Below are 18,450 nucleotides of genomic sequence, written 5' to 3' on the forward strand. Positions count from 1 at the left end.
TATTTTTCCCATCTGTGTGGTCATAAGTAGTACCCTTAATAATTTCAAAATGACCTGCTAAAGGCACCTGACTTAATATATCAGTGCAGGCCAAGCTCAGAAGTGATCTCTTTCATTTCTTTGGTTTACTCACCAAAAAACCTGGGCATGGGGACTTGGGTTAATAGGCTAGTCTTGTGTTTGTTTCCTGTGTGTGTGTGAATCTGTTATGTATTTTGTTGTGTTTTATGTGTCTAATTGTAATGACTATTTATTTAGTAATTTTGAGTCCTACAAATTACTCCCCTTGACTTTTTCAGTTTTACTTTGTCTGATCAGTGGTGTTACTCTCTTAAACTTTAAATATCAAATTGGACGGTGATAAAGGTCTGAAAATAATTCATCTGAACATCAGAAGTCTTCTACCTAAGATTGACATGCTTTGAGCATGGGCTGAACAGTATAAAACTGCTGTTGTTACTTTATCTGAAACTTGGCTCACTAACAAAATATCTAACAATGAAATTGCACTTGAACTTGCTGATTTTGTCTTATATAGGGTTGATAGAGGTGCAAGAGGAAGTGGTGTATCCACATATGTGTCTTCTAATTTAGTCTCAGAGTTAATTATTCCGGGCGGCACAGTGGTGTGGTGGTTAGCACTGTTGCCTCACAGCAAGAGGGTTGCCGGTTCGATCCCAGGTGTGGGATCCCTTCTGTGCGGAGTTTGCATGTTCTCCCCGTGTCAGCGTGGGCTCTCTTCGGGCACTCCGGCTTCCTCCCACAGTCCAGAGACATGCAGATTGGGGACTAGGTTAATTGATAACTCTAAATTGTCCATAGGTGTGAATGTGAGCTGGGATAGGCTGCAACCCTCAAGAGGTTAGATGAGTCAGTTATTCCAGATAATGAACCCCTGTATTTTGAGTGCATTTTTGTAAAAATAACATATAACATATGCATTCGAATAAGTATATAACTATTGGAAATACATATCAACCTCCGTCTGCACCTGCTGAATCTATAAATAACATGATCTCTACCATTAATTCTGTTAAATTCACAAACGAATTTATACTACTAGGTGATTTTAACAAATATTGGCTTGATAAATCTGCTACTAAAGATGAAAATAGTTTTGGAAATCTGAATCTAACCCAGTTAATCAGTGAACTCACCCATGTTCCTAAAATCAGGAATTATGTCTGATTGTTTTAGTGACCATGCAACTGTGTACTGTATATGGAAAATCAAACTGCCTAAATTACCTCCCAAACTAATTATAATTCCACAATACAAAAAACTAAATGTAGATCAATTTATTAATGATATAATTGCAATTAACTGGGATAGGTATCGGTTAATACCAGATGTCCAGGATGTGTGGGATTTTTTGTATTCTGAACTGAATACAGTTATTGACAAACACACTCCTCTGAAAACTACCAAAGTAAAAGGCAGGCACCTTCCCTAGATAAGTGCTGACTTAATTAGTCTTTTCAGGCAGAGAGATGCTGCATGGGCCACATTTCATAAGTCTAAGAATCATGCTGATTTGGATGAAAACAGGAGGCTACAAAATCTAAGTAAAACTATGGCGAGAAATGTCAAGTCTAACTATTACAAAGAATCTCTACTGAAAACTTCAAAAATCCTAAAGAATTCTGGTCTAAGATCAAAACAATAACTAATGCATCTAACAAATCTGTACCTAAGCAAATTAAAGTTAATAATAAAATCTTACAAGAACCACTTTTAATGGCCTAAGCCTTTAATAAGCACTTCTCATCAGTTTCTTCTATAGTGCCTGAATCATCTTTTTGTGGTCTACTAACAGCATATTTTCTTTTAGGACTATTACACCTGTTGAGGTACAGAATGTTATAAATGATCTCAAAATGAGTAGTGGTCCTGGGTTAGATGGCATCGAAGCCAGATTTCTAAAACTATCAGCTCATGTACGTATGTATCCTCCATGTGATCTCTTCAATATGTCTCTGTCCACCTTTGAATTACCCAGTATCTGAAATGTTCCCACGTCACTCCCTTACATAAAGGTGGCGATGTACTAGATCTGAACAACTATAGACCAATTTCTGTCATCTGCTCTGTTGCTAAAGTGTTTGAAAAATTAATTTATAATCAACTGTCATGCTATCTTAATCAAAACAATATCCTGTCACCTTTTCAGTCTGGCTTTCATTCCAATCACTCTACAATTGCTGCACTGCTAAAACTAACTAACGGTATTCTCACTGCTTCGAACACTTCTGAACTAACTGGTGCAATTTTCATTGATTTGACAAAGGCTTTTGACTTGGTTAATCATTACATTCTTCTGGATAAACTTCACGCTATTGACCTTTCACACACTGCATTACTCTGGTTCAACTCATACCTTCACAATAGAAAACAATGTGTTGTTATTAATGGAAACAAATCTGACACTTTAACTCAACAGCATGGTGTGCCTCAAGGATCAATGCTCGGCCCATTTCTTTTCTCCATATTTATTAATGATCTTCCCTCTATTTGTAAGTGTTCTGTTCAGCTTTATGCTGATGATATGGTTATACATACACATCACATACAAATATAGTACAGATTGAAGCAGACTTACAGTCTGATTTTAATAACTTACAACACTGGCTTGCAGTTAATAAGTTACTCCTCAATAAAACTAAATCACATACTATGATTTTTGGCACTCAACAGAATATCAAATCCAAATGCAAAACACATTCATGTCGTATTTCCTGTCTGGTTGGCGCTACATTGCAGAAAGTTGACCACACCAAATACCTGAGCCTATACCTTGATTCTGACCTTTTCTGTTCCAGAAACTGTTTCCCACTTATGGTCAGAAAAAAGATTGCTCTTCAGCTTATATTGCCAATAATGGATTATGCTGATTCTGTGTATTGCATTGTTTCTAATACCTCTCTTGCTCCTCTTACTGTAGTTTATAATAGATTGTGTAGATTTATTCTTAACTGCTCATTCACAACTGATCACTGCACAATGTATGAACTTCCTGACTTGCCCGCACCTGATATAAGAAGACAGATTCACTGGTTGCAATTTATCTTCAAATGTGTTAATTTCAACTATCCTTTTTATTTAAAACAGCATTTGGTTCCTTTTTCCTCCACTCATCACTTAAGACATACTGTGCAGTATGTCGTTTTAGATATGCTTTAATTAAGAAGTCAGTAACCATAATTAGTTGATAGTAGAATGGCTGCGGAAGCGACGTGGCAGAATAAGAAAAGAGGGAAGAGAAAGGCAATCAACAAAAAAGGTTACCGATCAGTAGGCTATACAGGAGAGTTCATGGAGGAGTTCATGGATGTTATGAAGGCAGCTTCAGCAGCTTTGTGGTCGCTGAAAAGTCGTTTTTCTCCATCAACTACAACACTCAGAGTGCAAGGATAACGAAGGGAATATTCGAAACCCATTTCCCGGAGCCTCCGTTTAACCGTGTAGAAGGCTTTACATTTCTTCGTCAAGTTAGCGCTATAGTCCGGGTAGATGAAGATGCGGCTGCCGATAAAAGTCAGGGGCCGTATTTATCAAACGTCTCAGAGTGCCATTTTAGTCTTAAGTGCTGAGAATTTGTGAAATTTAGTCCTCCTCTCAAACTTAAGAATAAAAGCTATTGGTAGCACTTTATAATACAGCCCGTGTTTTACGACGTAACTCCCCGTGTCTTACGGCGTAACTTCCCGTGTCTGACGGCGTAACTCCCCGTGTCTTACGGCGTAACTCCCCGTGTCTTATGGCATAACTCCCCGTGTCTTACGACGTAACTCCCCGTGTCTTATGGCATAACTCCCCGTGTCTTACGACGTAACTCCCCGTGTCTTATGGCATAACTTCCCGTGTCTTACGGCATAACTTCCCGTGTCTTACCATATACTTATTGGGACTTTCATGGTAACTCTCTGACATCTACATGGCATTTTAGAGGAACCTGTTGTGTAGTTTCGCTTGTCTTACAGTAGACCTGCCGGGGTCTTACAGTGGAACTGCTACTGTCTTATGCTGTCACTCCCAGTGTCTTATAATGGAACTTCATGCGTCTTACCTTGCACTTACTGGGACTTCCCGGGTGACTCTCTGACATCTACCATGACATTTTGGGGGAGCCTATATGGTTTAGTTTCACTTATGACTTACAGTGTAACTCGCTATGTCTTACAGTAAAACGTCTTACAGTCCAACTCCTGATGTCTTACCATGTAGGCCTACTTATTAAAACTTATAACTATAAAATCAGATATGATTTACAGTTTTAAAATACACGAAAATCATACTGCAATATGTAACCTGTTTAATCACACAATGACAACTTCAGAGTTATAAAATATCTTTATTCTTTACCACGCAGACACCTGGTACTTACATGCTAAGTGCCCAAGACTTCCTGTAAGTACCAGGACCGGGCTGTATTGTAAAGTGCACACTGTTCACCCTTCCTTACCATGCAGGTACCTAGTACTTACACTCTAAGCACCGTGACTTCAGCTGTACCTACCTGGTACTTTCCCTGTAATTACCAGAGACCTACACTGTACTTATCAGGGACCGGGCTGTATTGTAAAGTGCACACTGTTCGCCCTTCCTTACCATGCAGGTACCTGGTACTTACACTCTAAGCACCCGAGACTGTTTATTTACCACTATGCACTTTGCCTGGTACCAGGTACCTGCATGGTAAGGAAGGGTGAACAGTGTGCAATTTATAATACAGCCCGCTCCCTGATAAGTACAGTGTAGGTCTCTGGTAATTACAGGGAAAGTCCCTGGTAGGTACAGCAGAAGTCTCGGGTGCTTAGAGTGTAAGTACCAGGTACCTGCATGGTAAGGAAGGGTGAACAGTGTGCACTTTACAATACAGCCCGGTCCCTGGTACTTACAGGGGAAGTCTTGGGCACTTAGCATGTAAGTACCAGGTGTCTGCGTGGTAAAGAATAAAGATATTTTATAACTCTGAAGTTGTCATTGTGTGATTAAACAGGTTACATATTGCAGTATGATTTTCGTGTATTTTAAAACTGTAAATCATATCTGATTTTATAGTTATAAGTTTTAATAAGTAGGCCTACATGGTAAGACATCAGGAGTTGGACTGTAAGACGTTTTACTGTAAGACATAGCGAGTTACACTGTAAGTCATAAGTGAAACTAAACCATATAGGCTCCCCCAAAATGTCATGGTAGATGTCAGAGAGTCACCCGGGAAGTCCCAGTAAGTGCAAGGTAAGACGCATGAAGTTCCATTATAAGACACTGGGAGTGACAGCATAAGACAGTAGCAGTTCCACTGTAAGACCCCGGCAGGTCTTAGAGGAGTTACGCCGTAAGACACGGGAAGTTACGCCGTAAGACACGGGGAGTTACGTCGTAAAACACGGGCTGTATTATAAAGTGCTACCAAGCTATTTATCAACCTTCTCAAGTGTAAGAATCACTCCTACTCCCCCAGATATTTAAGAGACCTCCAGAGGTGTCCTAAGTGGTTAGGAGTTGCCAGTAGAGGATGGCACTGAGGCGAGAGAGACATGCGCAAATGTTCCAGGAGCGGAAGGATGTCCTGGCTTTGTTTGTTGACGAGCAGCTGATCAAACGGTATCGTTTGGACAAAGCGGGTATTATTATTGTCACAGATTTAATAAGGGACGTCATCTCATCAGTAACATCATGCAGCAGAGCTTTCACGGCAGAATTAAAGGTCATCACAATGCTTCGATAGGCCTATCTTGCCACTGGAAAAATGCAGCAGTGTAACGCTGATTATTTGGGGCCATCACAACCGTCAATTAGCAAAATTGTTATGGAAACAATAATGGCCCTTACTGCTCCTCACCTTGTCATGCATTTCATTGACTTCCCAACTACACCCCGGGTAATTCAATTGATGGCACACATATTAGGATCATCGCTCCAAGCGTGGACGAGAGCGTTTATGTAAACAGGAAGAGGTACCACAGTATCAACACGCAAGTAGTGTTTGATGCAGACTACAACATCTTGGATGTGGTACCCAAGTGGCCTGGGTCCACCCATGACGCAAGGATCCTAAATGAAAGTGGCCTGAAGCAGCTGTTTGAGAGGCACATTGTGCCACCTGGGTGTCACCTAATTGGGGATAAGGGATATCCCTTACGCCGCTGGCTTCTTACCCCTTATCAGATGCCACAGACACAAGGCCAAATGAACTATAACAGGTTAGCCCAACAAAATGCCTAATTGTTTTAAATTTAAAATGTTTAATTAAGTTTATAGAATATGGTTTAATAGGAGGGTTTATTCTCGTCACAGGGCACACAAAAGCACAATGTTTGTTTGTTTCTCAAACATTAATGAAGCTATATAGGAAGGTGTGTATCATACAAATGATTAGATATGTACATCATAATAAAGCAGCATAAAACAGAGCTCAGGAATCACATCCAGTTTCAACACCTTCACTGTTTCCCAACACCTGTGTCTGACTCTTTGAAGGACTGTGGTCAGAACGAGCCACCACATGAACAGGTTTCATCAGATTATATTTGTACAGCACATGTTAGGTTGTTGTTTACTCTCCATTGAACAGAATAAAATCAAGTGTGGGAGGTAAAGCTGACTTTTTTCAGTTATCAGTCCATATGAAGGTCTGTCAGTATGGAGCTACATTAGGGTCGAATGTTTTGTACTTGAAAAAATAAAATTTGAAACCGAAAATTCATGTTCTGATCTTGAATCTTGAAAAATACAATAATGTATTCAAAATAAAAATAAGTGAATGAAACGTTTTTTCAGGTTAAATATAGTTTTGATTCACTTTGGTAATTCTTTTGAATGAATAATTTATTTTCACTTTTCACTTCCATATGTATTTTAACATTTGAGGTCTTCTTTTTTTCAGTTGCATGTTTTATCTTTTCAGATTCAGATCTTATTTTTTACAGTTTCAAATCTTTTTTTCACTTTCAAATCTTTTTTTCACTTTCAGATCTTTTTTTTTCAGTTTCAAATCTGTTTTTTGAGTTTCAGACTTTTGACCCTGATGTGGTTTGGGGGGCGTGGCATCAACTGAGAGGGGTGTGGAATCATGAGTGACAGTGCCTTCAGGGAACGTAGGAACTAAAAAAATTCTGACTCAACACTTATATACACCATATTCATGTGATTGGCAGTGTAAAAATTGATGCCAGTGACAAACTTTCCATTTAGAAATCTGTTTTAGACAGGACTTAGCACAAATTGCAGTATAAAATTATGCCAGATTTTGCAGTTCAACAGCCACATTTTAAGTGCTGATATGTCCGATTTCCACATAGCACTGTGAACGCAGCGAAGTGTCCATTTTGCTTGCGATGATGGCGTCCGGTCGGTTGGGTCAATCTGCTGCAGCCCATACAGCCAGCACACAGGTGAGAAATGTTAACTAAGTTTTGGGAAATCATAACAAACATTAAGGGGTCGTTTTTGTGACAACAAAACGATGAATCACATGAATTTTCAGTTTCAAATTTCATTTTTTCAAGGACAAAACTTTTGACCCTAATGTAGCTCCACATGTCAATTAATGTCTTTTTATGAGCTGCAACTTGCTTTGAATGATAAAATCAAAACAAGTTTGAATCAGTAATTGGGATGTAAGATAATTCACTGATGTTTTATAACATGTCCCATGTAGTGTTCAATGTCTACCACAAAACGTACAATTAATCACAGTAAGTGAGAGTACACTGCTGTCCCTTATTGTCTTGTTTGCTTGTTTCACTTGTAACAAGTGTTTGAGTGTAGAGGTAATCTCTTTGATTACATTATTCATAGTTTCAGCGAGGTTAGTTAGCTGTCTTGATACGCTGGTCAGGGTTGGGGTGCCTCAGCAAGTTGTTTTTTCTAGTTTTTGCGCTGTGCTCAGCAACTTGGTTGTGATTTCTTTTTGTTTGAGATGACAAGGTTTTGTTCGGTCACGGTTTTGTGTAGGTGAGATAAATACTTGTGTGCAGTAACAAATGCTGCTGGCTCACAGGTTTGCTTCATTAAAGCCTGAGGCTGATCGCCCGCTGAGGGTGTAGCAGGAAGGAGGAGAAACTGTACGACTTCACCACAGCTTTTTGTCACCGCCCCCCGCTGCGGCCGACTGCTCTTGTCTACTTTCCAGGCAAGGCACAGTTCATCTCAAACGAGCCTACTGACTGCAGCCACAAACATTTTGACATCTTGCTCCATGTGATCTCTTCAAGTCTCTTCAAGCCTGCTTTTGTGTAACGTACTAATGTTGGTTCTCATTCTGCAAATGGCCAGGCTCTGTCCATGACTGATGGATTTATCTTGAGTCTACACTGAGCCATAAATTTGCACAGGGTAAATTAAAGTTTGATCTTCCCTCCTCCAATAATTATGGGAGAAAAATGTCAAAATTGTAACCTGTACCTCCACCACTCATGCAGGACAGTATAATGGCATCCTACTTGGTGACAGAGGATACCCCTGCCTGCCCTCTCTGATGACCGCTGACCCTGACCCTGGACCACAGCAACGCTACAAACTGGCTCACTGCAGAACCAGAGCGAGGATTGATGTCCATTGGCATTCAAGACCCGCTTCCAGGATCACGCCAAAGTGAGCATGTGACATTACTGTCGCCTGTGTCACGCTCCACAATATTGCTATATTGAGAGGAGAGCGTCAACCTGCTGTACAGAGGCATGACCCAGAGGAAGACCATCTCTTCCACCCCACCGATGGGCAGGATGGACGAGCAGTGAGACGCACTGTCTCGCAACCATTTTTCTTAGTAATCCCCTCGTTACCTCCCACCAGTCCCCTGTCAGATGCATTTTTGTTTAAGCATTCTTCACTACTTTCAAGTAAACTGAGGACAGATCATTTCTTTCAGATGTGATTTTATTTGTCTGTGTTCTTCATTTCCTGCAAATAGAGAGCATGGTGCTTTAATATTATTACATATTTGTATATTACATTGATTTGCCAACAGTAACTAACTCACCTTTTAACTGGTGTTCCAGTATCTGAATTTCTAGTTTGGTTTTTGTCATTTGGAGTTTAATGTGGTCCATTTGTAGGTCACATTTTGCAATTTGCCTCTGCAGGTGAACCCTGTACAGCTCCTTTTACAGGGAGCTATGGAGAGACAAAAAACAGACACTGTTCAGTCTGAGACATTTCCACAGTCCAAAGCTTAATCTTAATTGGGACACACAGGCAATGATAACTGCAAATAACAGCTTACTGTGCTCTGGAGACTGATGGGCCCTCCTCCTCCTCATTATAGTTGCCAGGCACACTCTGTTTTAAGACCATACAAGTTTTCATGTGGGGCAGAGCAATCAGAAATTGTCATACGTGACATTGAGGATGGACAGTATCCCTCTGAAGGCCCATCAGCCCCCACAGCAGTGGTTACGGACACTGTGACTCCATCATCCTCCTGTGGTAAAGAGGAACAATAATGTTGATGTAGGCCACTCAAAACCATCACACAAACTGTGACTGTTTTGGAGGGAAAACTGGAGGGATTCCTTTGCACATGTGTCGGCGTCTGTAGCTGCCTGCCTGTGCTCTCCCTAACCCGCGATTTTAAACTGATTTATTTTAGTTTTGGAGTGACTTTTAAGCTATCTGCTTGGACATCAGTTGTTTTTATTTTTGTTTTTATTTGTCTCATTTAATCGGACGTTATTTTAATCACTGGATGTCCACTGGGCTTTAACAGCCAGTCACGGCCTGCTTGACAGTTGGGAAAACTTCCGCCAGCATAGCCTATATATGGCTACATCTATGCACGCCGATGTGGACCCCCAGCTTGTAAAAGCAGACAAAAAGATTTCTGACCTGAAAGAGGACATTCGCCGGCTCTCTGGTGAGCTAAACATCAAATCCTCCATGCTGACCGCCCTCCAGCAGGTGGCTCGTGAACAGTCGCTCCAGATCACCTCATTCACGGCGGCCCTCCAGGACACGGTGCACTGGGATCCCAGCGCTTGGCATCCACCGTCCTCCAGCTCAACACCGAGTCGCCGGTGTCCTTGGGTGGAGGTGGTCAGCAGGGGCAAAAGACCATACAAGTTTTCATGTGGGGCAGAGCAATCAGAAATTGTCATACGTGACATTGAGGATGGACAGCATCCCTCTGAAGGCCCATCAGCCCCCACAGCAGTGGTTACGGACACTGTGTCTCCATCATCCTCCTGTGGTAAAGAGGAACAAAAATGTTGATGTAGGCCAATCAAAACCATCACACACACTCTGTGCAATATTCACTGACTTACAACCATGTGAAAATCTGCAGTGGCAGGAGGCTCCAGGAGGGTAATGGCTCCATCAGCAGGAACTGTTGCAATATAACAAAGGAAAAATGTCAACATCAGGGTTAAGTTGTGCAGAGTGGATAAAGGGACCCACAGTTTCTTATGTACTCGCAAAAAGTGAATATACCCTTTATATAAGCACTGGTATCCTGAGGGCTGATGGGCTCTGATGAGCTGTCCCCTGGGATGCTCTCAGCAACAGGCCGCCCACTATTTTGGCAAAGAGTCAGCTCCTCTGTGTGGGTGAATGGGGCTGATGGTGGCCCACCACCTGTTTTTTGGGCCTCAGCCTTCTTCCTGTTGGCTACAGTGACATTCAACAATTCAATTAACCTCAGCCTAAGTTTTGTGCTTGATTTTGAGTTGCTGCCAAGTGCGTTTTGGCCCCATTGGATTACAGCTGAATAAGAGGATTTTGCAAATTATATCAAAATATATGAACAGTTTTAAGATATAAAAATGTTTCTATATTTTCTGTATATTAGACACGCATTAACTTTTGTTAACTTTTCCTATGCCACCCGACGCTGTTTGGCTGCAGCTGCTGCATTAGACTGATGTCTAAAGACATGTTCTGATTCTCATTAGCATGTCTAATTCAGCTGGCGTGAAGTACGTCGCTCTGCCTTTAACTGCGCTTGAGAATCATTTCATCTCCACTCCACTGATGATGGCTTTATAAGCTCACTGTGAACGTGCTCAGGCTGAACATACTCAGAGCTGATTGATTGGTGGTGGTGTTACGGCTATATGTGTTTTGTGCTGCTGTCCCTTTTCCCTCCCTTATAGATCTGCCCAGGTGTGCTGCATTACTTAACGAGGTGCGGTGCACCTGGCATGGAGGAGGTCCTTCAGGCCTTGCTCAGACTGCCAGCCAAAATCCGAGCTCCTGTGCCAGCAGCAGAGGAGAGAGGCCTCTGGTGTGGGGACTGCTGGTCCTGCTGCCTCTCAGCATGGGATTTTTGTTGTCTTGTTTGCTTGTTCTACCTGTAAGTGCTTTTTGAGGATGTTAATGTGGTTATTTTGGGTCAGTGTTGGAGTTTTGTTTGCCCCACAGGGCCGCCTAAGGGTGGGGCTTAACACTCGGGCAGTGACTTGCGGCATCAGACGGGACGAAAAAAGCCTTGCTTTAATGTCAGCATGATACACTGCCGGTCGCTATTATAGTTTAACAGCGCTCGGTGGCATCGGGGGGAAACACAGCCGGGCAAGAACAAAAGTTAAAGCTATGGTCTACGTTTAGAAAGATTGATCACTATTATTAACATCATTTAGATGGTGGTTATGGCCCAATAGTGCTAGCTGCACAATGTGAAGAGCAAAAGGAACCAAAAAAATCCATTCTCTCTGGCGGCTGCAGGCCTGCAAAGAAATTGACCAATCACAGCCATCCGGTCTCCATGGGAGTTACTCCTTCTTCAAATTTGCACTCTCTCTCTCTTACCCTCCGTCCAATCCCCTCGCTCCATTTTGACACTCCTCTGCTCCTCGTCCCGCCTCGTCCCAACCCCCCTCCGCATTTGAAAGTACGAGTGGTTTGTAAGGCCCTGAGTGATTCAGCTACACGAGTTTCGATATGGAAAATAAAGAGAGCGACAGCAGCAAGCGGCCTCTGCTTGCCCCACCAGCAAAGGCTAAAAGGAAGCGTAAGTCTGCCTCTGAAAAGGCAGAAACGAAGAGGAAATGCGACAAATTGAGGGCTCAAAGCAGAGTAAACATCAGGTCATCCTTTGACCGATGGAGAAAGCTCCGGCAAGACCTGGGCCTGAAAAGTGACGCTGATACAACGGAGTTTTTGTTGAACAGGTAATATTTCGTTTATATTGTGGATGTTGTGACATAGATAACTGTATGCCAATGCTGGCTTTTGACTGTGAAAGCTGCTGTTAGTTTTTTGTGTGGTTAGACGGCGTCAAAACATTTTTTGTCTGCAATATTGTCAACACTTGTTTACTTGTTCGACGGAGACCTTAGCCTTATTTTTAGCATTGTAAGCTAAAATTGCTATCATGTTTACACATTGTCACATCAGCGTGTTTATGTGTTGTTAGGAGGCTCCGAGGGGGGGTCCATGTCATTGGTCCGACAGCCAATCGGTCCGACATCCCATTAGTCCGACGTCCCGTTGTTCCGATATGTGATTATACTCGGCTATACTGTATTTGTGTACCATAGAGGATCAGCAAACGCAACAAAAGTAGGCTACTGGTCGAGATACAAGTGTCATAGAGAGAAGAGAGTGAAACACCATAACCTCCTGTTATGAATTCTGGGGTTGGGGTTGTGTGGGGAGCTCTCCGCGGTGCTCCCGGCGGGTATATTTCTGCCTTGATGGTGCGCCGCGACTGGCTCTGGGTCAGCTGGGAAAGGCTTGAGGCGAAGCAGGCTCAGGGCTTATGTGTTTGCCACTTTCTTTTTCATTTTAACCCACACCATGATCTTTTCCTGACCCTAACCAAGTGGTTTTTGTGCCTAAACCTAACCAGACCTTAACCACAGGGCATCATGATGATTTCGGAACAACGGGACTTTGGAACAATGGGTTTAATATGGTCGGAACAATGGGCTGTCAGACCAATGGGCAGTTCCCCCGAGGGGTGGGGAACACGAGCTCGGAGGGGAGGGATCATGGAGCACAGAGGGAGGGGTGTGTGTGTGTAGGGGGAATGTTCTTTTCAAATCTTTCTCATCGTCTTCCTAAACGTAGACCATAGCTTTAAGGCAGTGGGAGTAGTGGGGGATGGGTCCAACAAACACCAGCTCTCACCTGGGAGAGCGGTGTTTGCGTCCCCGTAAGATTATAAAGTCAGACCCTGTTCTTTTTTCCTAAACCTAACCACGCATGTTAGTTGTTGGAGGGAAAAAACAACAACATAAATTTGTAGTCTTGTACTGACATAGTGTGTTCATTTTGAAAGAGACCCTATGAGAACCTAACCTATGTAACTTTACTTGCCTAAACTTAAAGCAGCTGTGCGGAACTTTTTACCATTTATAAAACTGTCCCTAGTTCGTTCCCTTGAAGATCCGCATATTTATTTGAACCCAACAGTGACAAAAAAGCCTTTTTCTATATGGTTATTTAGCGTAGCCTCGGTTGGGTCGGATACAGCGGAAGTCAGCAAACCAGAATACGGCACCCGGAGGCAGAAGTAAGTCTGACAGTCAGAAGAAGGCTAAACGGGACAGTGATAGGGCTCGAGCCCAAATGCATGTAAACCTCAGTCAGGCATTCACGAAGTGGAGAGAGCTGAGAGATTTGAAAGGTTTTAAAACTGATCCCGAGTTGGCCCTTTTCCTAATCGACAGGTACCGCAACTTGTTAGACGTCGTTTCACGTCAATATATGACAACATGGAAGTTATAAGCAAGTTAAATGTAACGTTAGCTGATGTGAACCGCTTTTGTCTAGTAATGTAACAACAAATGCCACAAAATTATCTGTGACTGTGACCTTGAACACAAATATACAGCAGGCAGTTGTCCTCAGTTTATAAGAAATTCAGAGCGACATCAGAACATTTATGATTTTCCTCTCGCTCTCCAAAACAAATGCATGCGGTAATTGCCGGTTGCAGTTGAGATTTTACGAATGAAGCCGAATGCCGACTGCAGTTGGAATTTTACGACACCAGGCTGTGGGTGTCATACCGCTTCGACCAAAGGGGGCGCTATCATCAATGAAAACGTAAAGTTCCGCACAGCTGCTTTAACCTACCTGACTTCCCTTTCCTTGTTAACCTACCTAACTCTAAGTACCTCTAACATGACAACGATGACCATGTTTCTTTTCCTAAACCTAACCTACCTAACTTCACTTGCCTTAACTTCAACTACAAAACTTTACGTTAAGTATGTAACATGAAAACGTCCAACCATTTTTCTATTACTAAACCTAACCTATGTTATTTTGTTTAACTATGTTTGTAACTTTTCGTTAAGTATGTCATTTTTTTTAAAAAAAATTGTACGTAAATTGTAAATTAGTACGCAGGCCTAAGCATGTCAGGTAACACCAACTGAATCAAATTTTGTAGAATTGTAATACTCAACATTACAATTGTACATTTGACTTGTCACACACACATTACTGCTGTATAACTGACCCTGTTACATGAGGACACATTGTTCTGCAACATTAACTGTGAGACTGTGCCATCCATGCAATAAATGAGTGCATTAATTTTGAGTGTGACTGAATCTTCATACTAAATAGATAAATAAAAGATACCTTTTAAAGACAGCAGTGATATATATTGCACTGCTATCTGTTGTTAGTGTCGTTTAACTTCGTTGTGTAATGAGTGATAAAGTGTTACTGCTGGGAATGTTGTCAGTGTTGTGGCACAAGAGCTGATCCTGAGACTTATATCTAGTGTTCTGGTTGCACTGGTGCATTTTGGATGTGAGATCAACTGCTGTGCTGATTAAACCAACTGAAGAAAAAACAATACACTGTAATTGAATGCCACATAGCATATAATCCAGGTTTTGGTTTTAATCCCTGATCATTAATCAAATCTTGACATGTGGAAGTGGAAGATTTCCTAATGTTTACAGTTTCCCAACATTGCTGTATATCAATGAGGTGACAGCCGCTCCTGTAAGTATATATAAGAAAGGCTCAACATTCAGAGCACAACAACCTCCTCGACCATCTGTGAGACAGTCAGCTCAAGACTAAAAGGTGATTATATGGTTTCTGTATTTTCTGTGTGAGGATGGTGGTGATTTTGCTGTTGTTAATGAAGTCTTTATTATTTCCTTTTCAACAGGTGGGATAACTGTAACCATGCTGAAGGTAGCACTTGTGCTTGGATGCCTCCTGAGCCTCGCTCTGGCTCATCCTGTAAGTGTAACACTGTCATACTCGATACCAGCGTTCTGACACCACTTTAACTGTGATAGTATAATGTTGGTAATATCAAACTTGTGGATTTTCCACAGATGGTGCACAAAGCAGTTCCTCGGTCTAGCTCCAACTCCAATGAGGTGAGTGCTCTCACTATCCCTCAACATTCAACACACCTGAATGTCAGTGACTGTAAAAACCATTTAACATCCTCTTTTGTATATTTGACAATGAATGTTTCTGATTTTCTTGAAGGCTGCCGGGCTACACCCTGCATCTGTGCGGGCCCCAGACCTGTCTTTCCGGGCCCTTTTTGATCTGCTCACCAAACTAACTCAATCTCCTCCTCCTAAAAAGTAAAATCTGAAATGTAAGCAGAGATTGATGAGTACAGAAAAAAAACAGTATTTAATGAGACAGATGTTTGACATCAGCTTTGTTTTGTGTCAGTTTGTCAAGTCAACTGTTTTTTCTACCTTTCAAATTGTAATGATGTTATCTTAACCATGATGTTGTTACACTCATCATTGTAGTTCACTCAAACATGCGGATCCAAATCACTTCATTCTCTGTACTATCTGCACAATAAACTTCATAAATAGAAAACGTGGACCAGATGTGTTTGTGTTTGTTTCTCAAACATGAATGAAGCTGTATAGGAAGGTGTGTATCAAACAAATGATTAGATATGTACATCATAATAAAGCAGCATAAAACAGAGCTCAGGAATCACATCCAGTTTCAACACCTTCACTGTTTCCCAACACCTGTGAGTGTCTGACTCTTTGAAGGACTGTGGTCAGAAGGAGCCACCACATGAACAGGTTTCATCAGATTATATTTGTACAGCACATGTTAGGTTGTTGTTTACTCTCCATTGAACAGAATAAAATCAAGTGTGGGAGGTAAAGCTGACTTTTCTCAGATTAGTCCATATAAACGTCTGTCAATTAATGTCTTTTTATGAGCTGCAACTTGCTTTGAATAATTAAATCAAAAAAGTTTGAATCAGTAATTGGGATGGAAGATTATTCACTGATGTTTTATAACATGTCCCATGTAGTGTTCAGTGTTTGCCACAAAACGCACAGTTAATCACAGTAAGTGAGAGTACACTGCTGTCCCTTTTCCCTCCCTTGTAGATCTGCCCAGGTGTGCTGCATTACTTAATGAGGTGCAGTGCACCTGGCATGTGCCAGCAGCAGAGGAGAGAGGCCTCTGGTGTGGAGACTGCTGGTCCTGCTGCCTCTCAGCCTGGGATTTTTATTGTCTTGTTTGCTTGTTCTACCTGTGATAAATCTCATGGATTTGAGTGTTTTTTGAGGTGTTAATGTGGTTATTTTGGGTCAGTGTTCGAGTTTTGTTAGCCCCCATAGGGCCGCCTACGGGTGGTGCTCAACACTTTGGCAGTGACTTGCTGCATCAGACACGGACGAAAAAAGCCTTGCTTTAACGTAAGCATAATACACTGCTGGTCACTGTTATAGTTTAAGGGCACTCAGTTTCCCAGCTTTTACCTGGGAGAGTGGTGTTTGCGTCCCATAAGATTATAAACCAAACCCTGTTCTGTTTTCCTCAACCTTACCATGTTCGTTAGTTGTTGGAGGAAAGAAAACATCAATTTTTAACTACCAAACTTTACGTTAAGTACGTAACATGAAAACATCCAACCATTATTCTATTCCTAAACCTAACTTACATTATTTTGTTTAGCTATGTTTGGAACTTTCTGTGAAGTATGTCATTTTTTTTAAAAAAATTTTTTAATGTGCATTATGGTAGGATATAATATAAACTGTTTGAGTGTAACAAGTGGACTCTAGTGATGTCTGCGTTGTGTAGATACAAACAGGCCCAGACCGTGGATATCTTCAGAGGCGAGAGAGTATGGCAAAATGCCGCCTACCTACTTGTGTTTATACAGAATGCGCCTTTTTTGGGGCAATGGGGCGTGAAAAAGTAACAAAACGTGTAGCTCAGCATGTAGACGTAAACACTGACATGGGAGGGAAGCCGCGGCTGGTCAGTCCTTCGGTGATTCTCTCGTAAGTTGGCCCGTCCTTCACCGTTCCCGTCATCTGACGGTTAATGGACTCTTCGTTTGCCAGGACAAGGAGGGTGCACAATTCTTTGTCTCCCCAGCTGCTCATCTTTACAGTGTCTGTCAGGGTTGCATTTCCCTCTTGCTACTAGCTGCTCGCTAATTCCTGCTATCAGCTGTTTCCTGTTTATACACTGCCAGTGGGTCCTACGTGCAGCGTCATCAACAGCTCCTCCCACAAGTCATCAACAGCCCCTCCCATTGCGGAAGGCCGCCTTGGGCTTTTTAAACTAAAAGGGTTCTGCCAATGTGACTACCCTACGAGGCGGAAAATTGGGCACCTCGGATCAACTCGCCAATCTGGCTCTGTGCGTCTAAATGCTCGCAGCTTGCCGGCAAAACGCCCCAACATTTGCGGAAAATCTGGCAGTGTAAAAGGGGCTATTGAGCACGGAGGCCTAAGCATGTCAGGTAACACCAACTGAATCAAATTTTGTGTAATTGTAACACTCAACATTACAATTGTACATTTCATAGACAGCGGAACCGAGGGGGCCAGGGGGGCCATGGCCCGGGTAACTTTTGTACTCTGACATAGAGGGCTGCATTGGGACCCAGCGGGACCCAACGCAAAAAGTAATAGTCATTTTGATCCACACTCCACTAGTTGGTGGCGGTAATGGGCCAATTTGCTGTTTGCCAACCGCCATTAAACAGTAGAAGAAGAAGAAGAAGAAGAAGATGTAGCCTAGCGACAGGATGTCAACACAGGAACAGGTGCACATGCATGAGCGTTTCCACTCCATATTTATTCATAAGTGGACGAATATGCCCTGAACCAGCTTTCACACCAGTTTGCCGCTTGCTCCACCTGTCTGTCTGTCTGTCTGTCAGCTCCATCTGTCATGAGACAAACATGAAATGAAGATGTGCAGTTTATTGTGTTTCACCGGCGACGAGCTCTCACTACGAACGACTATTACGCACGTCTGTGCGCTCTTTATAACTCACTGTGTGAACCCATGTTGCATAGGCCTAATAAAAATTTGCCCCCTCGTAATTTTTAACCGCTCCCTCAGTAACTTCATCCTGGCGCCGGGCTTGCCTTAACCTCAATCACTGCGTGATTATATAAAGGTAGAAAAACAGCCTAAATAAATACAGAGGAGGAGAATAGAATATGAAACAGCCTTTATTTCATTAAAAACTAAATGAAAACAACGAAATAGGAGCGCTATTCTTGACCA

General features: G+C 42.1%; 1 long non-coding RNA gene across 1 annotated transcript; it reads left to right on the forward strand.

Annotated features, from left to right (window-relative positions):
- The first annotated feature begins 14,916 nt into the window (after window positions 1-14,916).
- LOC125885490 (uncharacterized) lies at window positions 14,917-15,772 on the forward strand. Its single transcript, XR_007448906.1, has 4 exons — window positions 14,917-14,997; window positions 15,086-15,159; window positions 15,258-15,302; window positions 15,418-15,772. It is a non-coding gene; the product is annotated as an uncharacterized LOC125885490 (long non-coding RNA).
- Window positions 15,773-18,450: the final 2,678 nt, after the last annotated feature.

This window comes from Epinephelus fuscoguttatus, linkage group LG3 (assembly GCF_011397635.1).
Source record: "Epinephelus fuscoguttatus linkage group LG3, E.fuscoguttatus.final_Chr_v1".
In the NCBI taxonomy this organism is placed as follows: Eukaryota; Metazoa; Chordata; class Actinopteri; order Perciformes; family Serranidae; genus Epinephelus; species Epinephelus fuscoguttatus.